The sequence below is a fragment of the Bufo gargarizans genome, chromosome 2 (genome assembly GCF_014858855.1).
Source record: "Bufo gargarizans isolate SCDJY-AF-19 chromosome 2, ASM1485885v1, whole genome shotgun sequence".
NCBI lineage: Eukaryota > Metazoa > Chordata > Amphibia > Anura > Bufonidae > Bufo > Bufo gargarizans.
In genome coordinates this window covers 47,789,183-47,803,006 of record NC_058081.1, presented here as the reverse complement: position 1 = coordinate 47,803,006, position 13,824 = coordinate 47,789,183, and the positions used below count along the sequence as shown (strand labels likewise).

The window sequence follows — 13,824 nt, the reverse complement described above, 5'->3', positions numbered from 1 at the left end:
CTTCTCGGGGTCCATGCGAAAACCAGAAGCGGAGAGAAAGAAACCCCAGAAATTGAATTTCTGGAACCGCAAACACACATTTTTCCAGTTTCGCATATAATTTATTCTCCCGCAGGATGAGCAAGACCTGACATAAATGTTCCTTATGAGTTTTGAAATCGGGAGAAAAAAATCAAAATGTCATCCAAATACACCAATACAAATTTTCCCATCAAATGATAAAAAATGCTGTTCACGAAATGCTGAAAAACGGCTGGGGCATTCATCAAACCAAAAGGCATAACCAAATTTTCAAAATGGCCCTCAGGGGTATTGAAGGCCGTCTTCCATTCGTCCCCTTCTCTGACCCTGACCAGGTTGTATGCCCCTCTTAGATCTAATTTGGAAAAGACTTTAGCCCCAACAACCTGGTTAAACAGGTCCGGGATCAGAGGAAGCGGATAAGGGTCACGAATTGTGATATTGTTCAGCTCCCTGAAATCCAGACAAGGTCTTAAAGAACCATCTTTTTTCTTAACAAAGAAAAAACCAGCGGCAACAGGTGACTTCGAGGGTCGTATGTGTCCTTTTCTCAGACTCTCAGAGATATAAGCACGCATAGCGATCCTCTCAGGTTGGGAAAGATTGTATAAACAAGATTTAGGCAGCTTGGCGTCTGGGATGAGATTAATAGGGCAATCGTACTCCCTGTGCGGGGGCAAATCCTGAACTCCACTCTCAGAGAAGACATCCAAAAATTCAGAGAGAAAAGATGGTACAGTCTTAGTAGCCACCTCAGAAACAGATGTCATGAGGCAATTCTCTCTGCAAAAGTCACTCCAACCATTAATTTGCCTCGCTTGCCAATCAATGGTGGGGTTATGCTTAGTGAGCCAGGGCAGCCCCAACACCAGAGGGGTAGGTAAACCGCTAAGAACGAAACATGACACATCCTCAACATGAGCATCACTCACAATTAAACGGATATTGTGAACTATGCCCTTTAATGATTTTTGAGAAAGTGGAGCGGAATCGATAGCAAAAACAGGAATATCCTTTCCCAAAGTGCGCACCTGGAAACCATGAGTTATCGCAAATTGATTATCAATGAGATTGACCGCTGCTCCACTATCCACAAAAATCTCACAAAAAATGTTCTTGCTCTCTAGCGCCACCCTAGCCGGCAGGACAAAACGGGAACTACAAGCAAATGGAAAACCTTCAATTTCCGCCTCAACCCTGCCAATAGTAACAGACGGAACATTTTTAAAAGATTTTTTCCTGTTTGTTTCTTTATTACTCCCAGAAAACTGCCTGAATCTCCTAGAGGGACAAATATTTGCCAAATGATTTATACCTCCACAACAAAAACAAACCCTCCCATGCGGGCTGAATCTTCTATTGTAAGAAGCAATCAACCCCAGCTGCATGGGCTCCTGCTCAGAAGGGGCTGACAGCGACTGAGACCCCTGCGCACAGAATGGGACCGCTGCACTGTCCTGGGACTGAGTATGACAGGAAGGGGACATCTCTCCTCTCTCTCTAAGACGCCTGTCAATACGAACGGCCTGAGACATAGCAGAGTCCAAAGAAATAGGCCTCTCATGAAAGGCAAATGCATCTTTCAATCCCTCTGAAAGACCATGGCAAAATTGACTTCGGAGCGCAGCATCATTCCAACCAGTATCAGCTGCCCATCTCCGAAATTCTGAACAGTATATTTCTGCGGATTGTTTACCCTGGCATAATAGACGTAGTCTAGACTCAGCCAGAGCAATACGATCCGGATCATCATATATCTGACCCAGGGCTAAAAAGAATTCATCCACTGAACGGAGAGGCCGTGCCCCCTCCGGCAGCGAAAAGGCCCAGGACTGAGCGTTACCCCTGAGCAGCGATATAATGATCCCCACCCTCCGTTCCTCATCACCAGAGGAGTGGGGAAGAAGGCGAAAATGGAGTTTGCAAGCCTCTCTAAAACGCACAAAATTCTCACTACCCCCGGAGAACGTATCCGGGAGCGAGATCTTAGGCTCAGAAGCAAACTCCATGAACGCAAGCTGAACCGGTCACTTGAAGCTGAGAAAAAGTCTTACGGAGATCAGCTACCTCCAATGAAAGACCCTGGAAGCGTTCAGCCAAAAGTGAAACCGGATCCATGCTTGAGACGGTTATGGCGGCTTATAATGTCACGGACGGTGTACAGGAAACAAGGACAAAGCAACATGCATATATGACTCGCTGGATCCAAAAGCTAAGGAACCAAGGGAGACCCCTGCAGAAGACCTGGCACTTTCCCTGGCTGCTCAGCCTATGCAAAGATCCTAATGGTGGAGGTTTGCATATCCAGGAACCTTGACTATAAAGCCCTGAGCACCCTACAATAGAGAGGGGACACGACCACCGGCTCCCTACACAAGATACGGAGGGAGTCAGGGTCACCTGGGATCCAGCAAACAGAAAATAACAGATAAAGGTACAACACTTAGCTTTGTAGCAAACAGGAGAACAAAGTCAGCATGCACACACACTCCAGGAAGTAGTATAAGCCGCCCAGAAAAGCATTTTGGGGAGGAATTTAAAGGGAAGCAATTAGTCCAACACATGACAGCTGAGAGAGGCTAACGAGAGGAGGAACTGAATACCACAACACAGAAACTCAAGGAGGGGGTTCTGAAAGGCCTCTGTCAGAGCTTCTCAGCTGTCTGGTTGTGACACTGGCATTGTACGAAGTACCAGACAGTCACCTTGATCTCTCAGATAAGGCTCTTTGTAAGATAATGTGTGTAGCTCACTAATTCTCCTGGCTGAGGTGATAGCGACTAAAAAGAATGTTTTTAGGGAGAACCAGTGTATTTGGGCCTCTTGCAAAGGTTCAAATGGAGGTTTGGTCAATGCTGTAACAACTACAGATAAGTCCCAGGATGGAAGAGGAGGTTGGACTGTAAGATTTAGGATGTTCAAGGCTCTGAAGAAAGATCTAATTAGACTGTGATTAGAGAATCTTCCTTGCAGCTGTGCATTAATAGTGGTAAAATGTACCTTTAAGGTGTTTAGTTTGAGACATTTTTTTACACCATCCTGTAGGAACTGAAGGACTGTTTCTGTGTCTGCTGAATTGACCGAGCACCGGTTATTATAAATTTTCCAAACTCTGTTGCAAACTTTTACTGTATTAGGCTTTTTAGCTGATAAAGATTGTATAGATCACCTCTGTGGAGAGGCCTAAGTCGAGTAGTTTTTTCTGCTCAGCCTCCAAGCCGTAAAATGTAATGTTTGTGGATTAGGATGTGTCAGTTATATGTGAGTTAGAAGGTTTTGCAGTAACGGTAGTTTCCACAATCTGCCCCCTGAGAGGGTCATGGCTAGAGAGACCATCTATTCCCACCGACTGGTGAGATTGGTAGAGGGCACAGAACCTTTTTACCTTGGCATTGTGTTGTGTTGCCATAGCATCCAGGGTCGGCTGACCCATCTGCTTGACCACTTGTTTGAAAACCATAGACTTTCCCTCTGCTGAGGCAATCTGCCATTATGTTGAGAGTCCCTTTGATGTGTATGGCTGATATGCCTGCCATATAAGTCTCTGCTCAATTCATCAATTGCCTGCACTCTGCCGTTAACTGGGGACTCCTGGTACCGCCTTGTTTGTTGAAATATAATAGATGGTTGTCAGATTGTCAGATTGTACTTGAATGTGACAACTGCTTAGGTGATCTTGAAAATGTAAGAGAGACAGTCTGACAGCTCTCATTTCCTTCATATTGGATGACATTGGAATGTCAGACTCTTCCCACTGGTTAGGCGAGATGGCATGAGCCACCACTTTAGATCTTGTCGAGTGGCTGGAGTAGAGCTTTGTCCAGAGTGTTTTGTGACTTGTTTCATACTGACAAGATATTGTTTTGTAGGGACCTGATATGAGCTTTGGCCCAAGGAACAGCGTCTATTGATGAGGTCAAGAGACCCAAAATTTTCATGGCATTCCTGACAGACATCTTTGGATGAGTAATGAGAAGAGAAATTTCCTGGATAATCTTTTGTATCCTTGGAGTGGACAATCTGATGTTCATCTTGCAAGAATCTATCACAAAACCCCAAAAAGTTATTGTTTGAGTCGGCTCCAGGTGGGACTTTTTGTGATTTATCAGGAACCCGTACTGTTGTATCAGAGAAGTGGTTGCTTGCAGGTCTTTCCTCAGATGATCTCTGGAGGATGCTCTTATTAGCCAGTCGTCTAGATATGGAACTACTGAGATTCCCCTCAGTCTGAGGGCTGCTTACAGGACTACTGTAATCTTTGTAAACACACAAGGTGCCGATGATATCCCAAAGGGGAGACATGTAAACTGAAGGTGTCTTTTCCCTTTGTGTGAACATAATGCTACTCTCAGATACTTCCGAAGCTTGGGGAGTATAGGTACATGTAGATAGGCGTCCTTCAAGTCTATCGTTGCTAGGTAGTCTTCTTTTTGTAGGAGGTCTATTACTGTCTGGATCGTCTCCATCTTGAACTTCCGTTTCACAAGGTATTTGTTGAGAAAGGTCAGATCTATGACTAATCTCCATTTGTTTCCTGGCTTCGGAATAGCAAATACTTTTGAGAAGACTCCTTTTCCTTTTTGCAAAATGGGAAGATCTTCCAATGCCCCCCTTTTTTTTTTTTTACAAATTCTTGAATTAGTATAGGAATAACAGGATCTTGTGTCCTGTTGAGTAAAAAATGATCTGGAGGAAACTTTCTGAATTCTAGAGAATATCCTCTCTGTATGATTGAAGTTACCCAGCCGTCTGATGAGGTTTTTGACCACTGGGGAAAAAAATGTTTGTAGTCTTGCGCCTACTCATACTGGTTTTCTTCTGGCGTCATAGGACAGCAGGTTTCTGGCCAGCACCCTTCTTTTTGAAGGAGGTTCCTTGATCTCTTCCTCTGAATCTTCTCTGATGATCAGCCTCTCTATTTCTTCTGCATCTCGGGGATCTTCTCCTTTGATTACGAAAGGATCTGAAATGGATAAACTTCCTCTTGTACTCTGGAAATGTAACACCTTTCCCTTCGCTTAGAGATTCCAATATTTTTTCCAGCTGAGGTCCAAACAATGAACCAGACTGAAAAGGTAGGTCGCAGAAGTGATTTTTGGACAGGACATCCCTAGGCCACAGTTTTATCCATAAGGCCCTTCTGGCCCCGTTAGACAAGGCCATAGATCTTGAGGCGAATTTTGACACATCTAATAGTGTATCACACAGGAACTCAGAGGCTGATTTGATTAATAGAATATTTGCTAAAATATTTTCTCTAGAAACCCCTTCCTCCAAATCAAGATTAAGCTGACTGATCCAGATACAAAGTGCTCTGGCCACTGCGATAGAAGCTTATGCTGCTTGACAACTGGCGGCTGAGGAAGCGTAAGTTTTTTTTCAACATGGACTCTGCCTTTCTATCCATAGGATCTTTTAATAAACATGCTTCTTCAGAAGGAAAAAACACTTTTTTTGAAAGCCTTGAAATGGCAAGGTCTACTTTAGGGGTTTTAGCCCAATCCTCTGAATTTCTCATCCAATTTATACACATTTTTAAATCTTGCGCCTGTGTCAGATTTCTTTTTAGGCCTATCCCAATCTTGCTGGAGCAATTCCTTCAGCACAGGGTGACTAGGGAAAACCTTGTTACTGCAGTGTGGAAAAATAAAAGTTTTTCTCTTTTTGTCTTATTATCAACATTTTTGTCTGATTCTACAGTCTCTTTAACAGCTTTTATTGGGCATTAACTTTCTCTTTATGCAATAAATAATATTCCTCAGAGTCGTCACAATCCGAATTCTCTGAAACTATTTCCCCTTCAGGGACAGATGAAGGATCAGACACAGAAACTGGGGGAAACTGCTGATTTTTTTTCTAGATTTATGTGTACAAAATATTCAAAAATCTCAACTAATTGGCCTTGAAACCAGGTGAGAAAATCTCCAGCTTGAGACTGTATAGATGATGATTGGCTTTTACAATCAGTGCATAAACCAGAGGAGCTTTCATCAGGCAGGGGTTGCTGGCACTTTAAACATAGTCAGTCTCTTTCTTTTCCTGCTGGCATCATTAGGAGAAGACAGAGGGGATGGCAGACTAGCAGAGCGTGCTAGTGGTAAAGCGTGCCAGAGGTTTATAGCCTGGGAAACCCCGGTGGCGTGCGGCGTCACTCTGCGCACGGCTCCAGCTCTTCTGACCGTGAGACGCGTGCGTCGGATCGCGAGCAGAGGGCCAGCTGATCCGTCCGGCCTCATCCTTGGAGCGCTTGTACAAGCTGTTTACAGGCCGGTATTTTACCAGTAGACTGGAATATAACCACAGCCACAGCTATATTGTGTGACCAGGGTGCAAAACAACCACTTGGTAAAGCCTCAGGTCGAGGGACAGGGAACTCCCCATGTGTACAACCTGGGAAACGTTTGAAAAACAAATCGGATGCAAGCACCCAGAGGCTTTGTCTCTTCAGTACCTAGAGGGATAAACTAAATACAATGTGTGGTTCACTGAGTCTGACCTGTATAGGAGGTATAATTGAGTAATTGACTAATTAAGTGTTATTGCTAAGAAATCTGTCTCTTCGGTTGTATCTAGGGGACTAACATCCCATTTGTTATTGTGCTGCCGTAGGACGTCCAGGAAATAAAATATAAGACATACAGCATCCACAAAATAATACCTCCCTACATAATAGAAATAGCTATATTTTTTTTATCTCAGCGTCACTTTATATGTTACTGTAACAGTTAAAGCGTTTCAGGATGATACACAGGAGTCTGTTTCCCCCACCCTGCAGACTGCAGACCTAGGATTTAGACTATTTCAGATCTACTCCTATGTACAAGAATATAACTACTATAATACTGCTCCTATGTACAAGAATATAACTACTATTATACTGCTCCTATGTACAAGAATATAACTACTATTATACTGCCTCCTATGTACAAGAATATAACTACTATAATACTGCTCCTATGTACAAGAATATAACTACTATAATACTGCTCCTATGTACAAGAATATAACTACTATAATACTGCTCCTACGTACAAGAATATAACTACTATAATACTGCTCCTATGTACAAGAATATAACTGTTATAATACTGCTCCTATGTACAAGAATATAACTACTATAATACTGCTTCTATGTACAAGAATATAACTACTATAATACTGCTCCTATGTACAAGAATATAACTGTTATAATACTGCTCCTATGTACAAGAATATAACTACTATAATACTGCTTCTATGTACAAGAATATAACTGTTATAATACTGCTCCTATGTACAAGAATATAACTACTATAATACTGCCCCTATGTACAAGAATATAACTACTATAATACTGCTCCTATGTACAAGAATATAACTGCTATAATACTGCCTCCTATGTACAAGAATATAGCTACTATAACACTGCTCCTATGTACAAGAATATAACTACTATAATACTGCTCCTATGTACAAGAATATAACTACTATAATACTGCTCCTATGTACAAGAATATAACTACTATAATACTGCTCCTATGTACAAGAATATAACTACTATAATACTGCTCCTATGTACAAGGATATAACTACTATAACACAGAGCCCACAGTATGTAGAATACCATACAAAGAACACAGCTATTACGGTATGTACCTTGAGGGGCTGGCAGGGGACATAGAGAGCACATCATGTACATTTGAACCTCAAGATCCTTCATGTGCTATTTAGAGCACACATCGTTTGTCCTGTATCGTCTCACATATGTCCTGAACTCCTTAAAGGAGAAGTGAACTTTCATTCAGGGCATATAACTTCTTTAATACTGCCTCCTTTGTATAAGAATATAACTACTATAATACTGCTCCTATGTACAGGAATATAACTACTATAATACTGCTCCTATGTACAAGAATATAACTACTATAATACTGCTCCTATGTATAAGAATATAACTACTATAATACTGCCTCCTATTTACAAGAATATAACTACTATAATACTGCTCATATGTGCAATAATATAACTACTATAATACTGCTCCTATGTACAAGAATATAACTACTATAATACTGCTCCTATGTACAAGAATATAACTACTATAATACTGCCTCCTATGTACAAGAATATAACTACTATAATACTGCTCCTATGTACAAGAATATAACTACTATAATACTGCCTCCTATGTACAAGAATATAACTACTATAATACTGCTCCTATGTGCAAGAGTAAAACTACTATAATACTGCTCCTATGTACAAGAATATAACTACTATAATACTGCTCCTATGTACAAGGATATAACTACTATAATACTGCTCCTATGTACAAGAATATAACTACTATAATACTGCTCATATGTGCAATAATATAACTACTATAATACTGCTCCTATGTACAAGAATATAACTACTATAATACTACCTCCTATGTACAAGGATATAACTACTATAATACTGCTCCTATGTGCAAGAATATAACTACTATAATACTGCTCCTATGTACAAGAATATAACTACTATAATACTGCCTCCTATGTACAAGAATATAACTACTATAATACTGCTCCTATGTGCAAGAGTAAAACTACTATAATACTGCTCCTATGTACAAGAATATAACTACTATAATACTGCTCCTATGTACAAGGATATAACTACTATAATACTGCTCCTATGTACAAGAATATAACTACTATAATACTGCTCCTATGTACAAGAATATAACTACTATAATACTGCTCATATGTGCAATAATATAACTACTATAATACTGCTCCTATGTACAAGAATATAACTACTATAATACTACCTCCTATGTACAAGGATATAACTACTATAATACTGCTCCTATGTGCAAGAATATAACTACTATAATACTGCTCATATGTGCAATAATATAACTACTATAATACTGCTCCTATGTACAAGAATATAACTACTATAATACTGCTCCTATGTACAAGAATATAACGACTATAATACTGCATCCTATGTACAAGGATATAACTACTATAATACTGCTCCTATGTACAATAATGTAACTACTATAATACTGCCTCCTATGTACAAGAATATAACTACTATAATACTGCCCCTATGTACAGGAAAATAACTACTATAATACTGCTCCTATGTACAAGAATATAACTACTATAATACTGCTCCTATGTACAAGGATATAACTACTATAATACTGCTCCTATGTACAATAATGTAACTACTATAATACTGCCTCCTATGTATTAGGATATAACTACTATAACACAGAGCCCACAGTATGTAAAATACCATATAAAGAACACAGTTATTACGGTATATCTTAAGGGGCTGACAGGGGACATAAGGAGCACATCATGTACATTTGAACCTCAAGGTCCGTCCTATGCTATGAAGAGCACATATCGTTTGTGCTGTAACATCTTACTAATGTCCTGAACTCCTCAAAGGAGAAGAGAACATTCATTCAGGGCATTGGTGGTTCAGTGGTAGAATTCTCGCCTGCCACGCGGGAGGCCCGGGTTTGATTCCCGGCCAATGCAATGAGATAATCTTTTAAGTCTCACTATGCAGTTGACATAATTGTGTACATCTTTTTCTTCCTATTTGCTCAGTTTTACTGGAAATTCACTCAACCCGTGCCATTGAGTTCCGTGAGGTGCGACATGGTACCCCATCTTGTTGGAAAAAGCAGGACATTTTTTCTTCTGGTGTTAGTTGGTTATAAAACTGTTCGGAGATGTCCAGGTAAATTGCGGTATTCCCAATTCCCAGCTGATTTAAAGAAAACTGTTTGTGTTTCTGACACTGCACTCCAAATGCCAATTTTCTGGAGGTGAAGTGGTGTTATAGTCAGCAACCAGGTCCAGTAATTGTCAGACTCCTTCGGTTCCTGCACATGCGTTATTCGGTACGGTTTCAGGTTCAGAGATTTCAGCGCTCGCTGACACCTTGTTCCTGATACACCAACTTGCCGAGACAGTCTTTTAGTTGATTTTTGCGGGTCTACTTGCAATCTGCTGCAATTTCATGCACAACTTCATCCATCCTGATGGAAGCCTCTGTTTCTTCATGTTTGCTGCCATTTCCTAACCAGACCCTGAATACAACGGCTAGCTGGTGGTTTTCTTCCTGGGTACTTGTCGGCAAAGGTCTCTTGCGTTTCCTTAATCGATCTGCTTCTCATATGGCCTTCCACACTCACTATTCACTGTTCCAGGGAGAACACCCTCTTTCTGACACAATAGGCCACTTTTATAAAACTGAATAATAAATCAGTCTTAGCTGCCCATAGCAACCAATCAGAGCTCAGCTTTCAGTTCCTACAGGGCTCTGAAAAAAGGAAAGATGAGCTCTGATTGGTTCCTATGGACAACTAAGACATATTTACTATTACAGTTTGATTTGGAGATATTAGAGGCAGGCTACTGTTTCGTGGGCCACCCTTTACATACTGGGGTCACTGTGAGATGTACAGAGGAAGTTTGGATGCGAAAAAATTAATAAATAAAGACCATGAAATACAGGTGCAAACAGCCAGAAAATGGATGCACACATGGATGCAGAATGGTCATTGTGTCCATTTTCAACGGCCGTCGTGTGTATGTAGCCTTATGAATATTTAATATTTTACTTATAAGGAAAATTAAAAAAATATTTCAATATGTTGAGAAGGCGTCCAATGAGAATGAACGTCCTACGGAAATCTTTTGCATCTCAATATATAACCGTAAGTGATATCTCCATTAATTGGCTTCAGACAGACCTCGGAAGGACATGTTGACATCAAAGTTTCATGAAAAGTATTAGAGACGTCAAAAGGGTGGAGCACTCTTGGGGGTCAAGATCATCTAATTCTTTGACTTGGCTAGGTGGTCTATATATCACACTTACACGAGTTACCTTATGATTATTAAGCTGCAAGGTAACCCAAACTGACTCTAAATTGGTCTCGCTAACTTGTATCAAATTAGATTTAATGCTTTCTTTCACATACAGGGCCACCCCTCCCCCTTCTTGCCTTCTCTGTTTTTCCTGTATAGAGAGAACCCTGATATTGTTATATCCCAGTCATTACTCCCATTGATCCACGTCTCAGTAACAGCCACTACATCTATATTCTCAGATGCCATTATAGCCTCAAGTTCATTGATCTTATTCCCTAAACTGCGAGCATTTGTAGACAAGAATCTGAGCTTGTCATTTCTTAACCTTTGTGCTACTGGCATCTTCTGGCATTGTTCCGGGGGGCAGTCGGACTGCTGGATTATCACTCTTTTGCCCCCCTTTCCTAGTTTAAATGCTCCTAAGCAAATACTTGGTACTGTTCACTGAGGACATTCGTTCCCTTGAGAGAAAGATGCAAACCATCTTTCTTGTACAGTTCTTTTCCATTCCAACGAGAGCTAACATGAGACACAAAGCCAAACCCTTGGTTCAGACACCATTCACCAAGCCATACATTCAATGGCTTCACATGTCTTTGCATATATGATTCCAAAGGTGTAGGTTGGCTCCATTATATAGAAAAGGAATACAATAATAAAAAAAATAAGTAAAATAATAAAAATAAATCCTGGTCTGTATTTTTTATATTGACAAGGAATCATGGGCTAGTTGGTGCCCATCTGCCATCAATTTATATACCCATCTATATCCTCATATGGATGGATCTTCAAGAAACTTTCCAACCAAGATCACAATTTTAGGAACATCCTCTTGAACCTGCAGACCTTTTGCTGTCCCATCCATGATGTTGCCTCTCATTGTCTCTTAGTCACACTTTGTGGAGGCATGGAGAGGTGATAGAAGAATGGAGAAGTGTCAACATAACATCACAGTTCAACAGCTTCTGCCATTTGTCCCTCCTACTGAAATAACACCCTCCCCAATTATGCGATAAAAGTCCTGGGCCAAGTTTGCTTGGCATTTCTTCTGGTTTTGTGACTACATATAGTCACAAATTATATTGTGTTCAGTTTTTACAAGTGGTATAGGCTTCCGAACGTATAAATAACATGGACGGGTCAACGCAATCTCAAACTACTGAAACCATGTCCAAGATGTCTACTGTAATAAAATATTTTGCACTTTTCTACAATTAAGAGCCATTTTAAATGATTCTCCTGCTGGACAGATAATCCATAATTTGGCTGCATTTTATTACTAACTTGAGGTCATACGTCTGGAGACTTATTGTTCTACTGAATAAAAAGGTCTACATTACATTCTGTACATAGAACAATGGGAGCGTCCGGGTCTTGTGGCCATAAAATGGACGCTGATCGCTTCTTTTTCATGCCACTTATAGTTGCCCAGTATTGTCCCCATAGTACTGTGAGTAATGCCCCCTATAGTGCCCCCAATGAGCTATGCCTGCTATACTCATGCTAGTAATGCCCCTATAGTTGCCAAGTAATGTTGCCATAGTACTGTTAGTAATGCCCCTATAGTGACCCCATTGACTAGTAAAACAGTAATGTCCCCCTATATTTACCCCACTGTCCTATGTTTGCTATAGTGCTGCTAGTAATGCCCCCTATAGTACTCTTAGTAATGCCCACATAGCAAGTACAAAAAAGAATCGGATACTCATCTGTTCCATTACATTTCATCTTCTGCAGTGCAGGCTGCAAACTCTTCCATTCTGCTACCTTACAGGTCTTTGTTCTGGTTCATGCGGTTGTGATGATGTCATTGTGCCGTATGCGGCCAGGCACAGGCGGTCATGATATCATCATTGCCTCACGACTGCCTGTAGTCTATTATATTGCCACATAGGCTTCAGGCCACTTAGCCTGAAGCCTATGAGGTTGAACTGTGGTGCAGGAAGCCATCGTCTCCCCTTCTCTGGTCATGGGCTGCAATACAGTTGGATTCAGGAGGGGGGTTTGTGGCCACCCGCTGGTACATAGTTACCTGACGCTCCCAGCATTAGATAGTTATGTAGCCGGCTGGGAGCAAGCAGGGGGCTCGGGTCAAAATAATTGTCCAGTCCACCCCTGTCTCCATGTCTTCTTTCTGTGACTCCAGACCTTCAGCTGTAAAGTAACCAGGCTGGCTACATTACGTCTCCATCGCCACCTGGACTCACTTCACAGGACACTTCTCTTTCTTTTCTTCTTCTTCACAAGAATATAGAAACGTAGAGATATTCTATATTTAATATACATTGAATACTTTAGTGAGTAATTACCCCCCCCCCATTAATCTCTTCTATTTTCCCAGAATTTTTGACTTTCACAGTTTTTTTTTTTTATTTAACAGAAAATAAACCAGAAATTACAATAGGAAATACTAAAACAGGGCTGACCAGCAATATCAGACACAACCTGCTAACTAGGATGGTGCAATTTCTGAATAATCTGCACATAAAGGAATAAACCGGAAGGACAGCTGACCCTGACATGATACGAACACGCACCCATTAGATTTAGACTTGCCACTTGATGTATCATGAGGTCTTCCAATTGCTGGTTTTCAAACCTCCTCATCTGATATGTAAATGTTCAACCATTTTTGTGGTGATGTGTCCAAAGAAGAACGACTCATCAACAGTCTCATCTTCAGTTCCTCTTCATGTGTCTCCTAGCCTCTGACCCCAAACTAATCATATAGAAGTGTGTATTGTCACCTGGACACACTTCCCCGACACACTTCTCTCCTCAACAAAGTCCTTTGATCTTCTCAGCCAGGGCTCTATGGACAGCCAGACTATCTGCTCCTGCCTGACATGTCGCCCCAGGGCTGCGATGAGTTATTTTGGTGCCCTAGGCAAAGCAGGCGAATTGCATCCCCACCCCTACCCCAAATCAATTTAAA

The 13,824-nt window shown here is 41.0% G+C and overlaps 1 non-coding gene across 1 annotated transcript; it reads left to right on the top strand.

Annotated features, from left to right (window-relative positions):
• The first annotated feature begins 9,474 nt into the window (after positions 1-9,474).
• TRNAG-GCC lies at positions 9,475-9,545 on the top strand. Its single transcript has one exon. It is a non-coding gene; the product is annotated as a tRNA-Gly (tRNA).
• Positions 9,546-13,824: the final 4,279 nt, after the last annotated feature.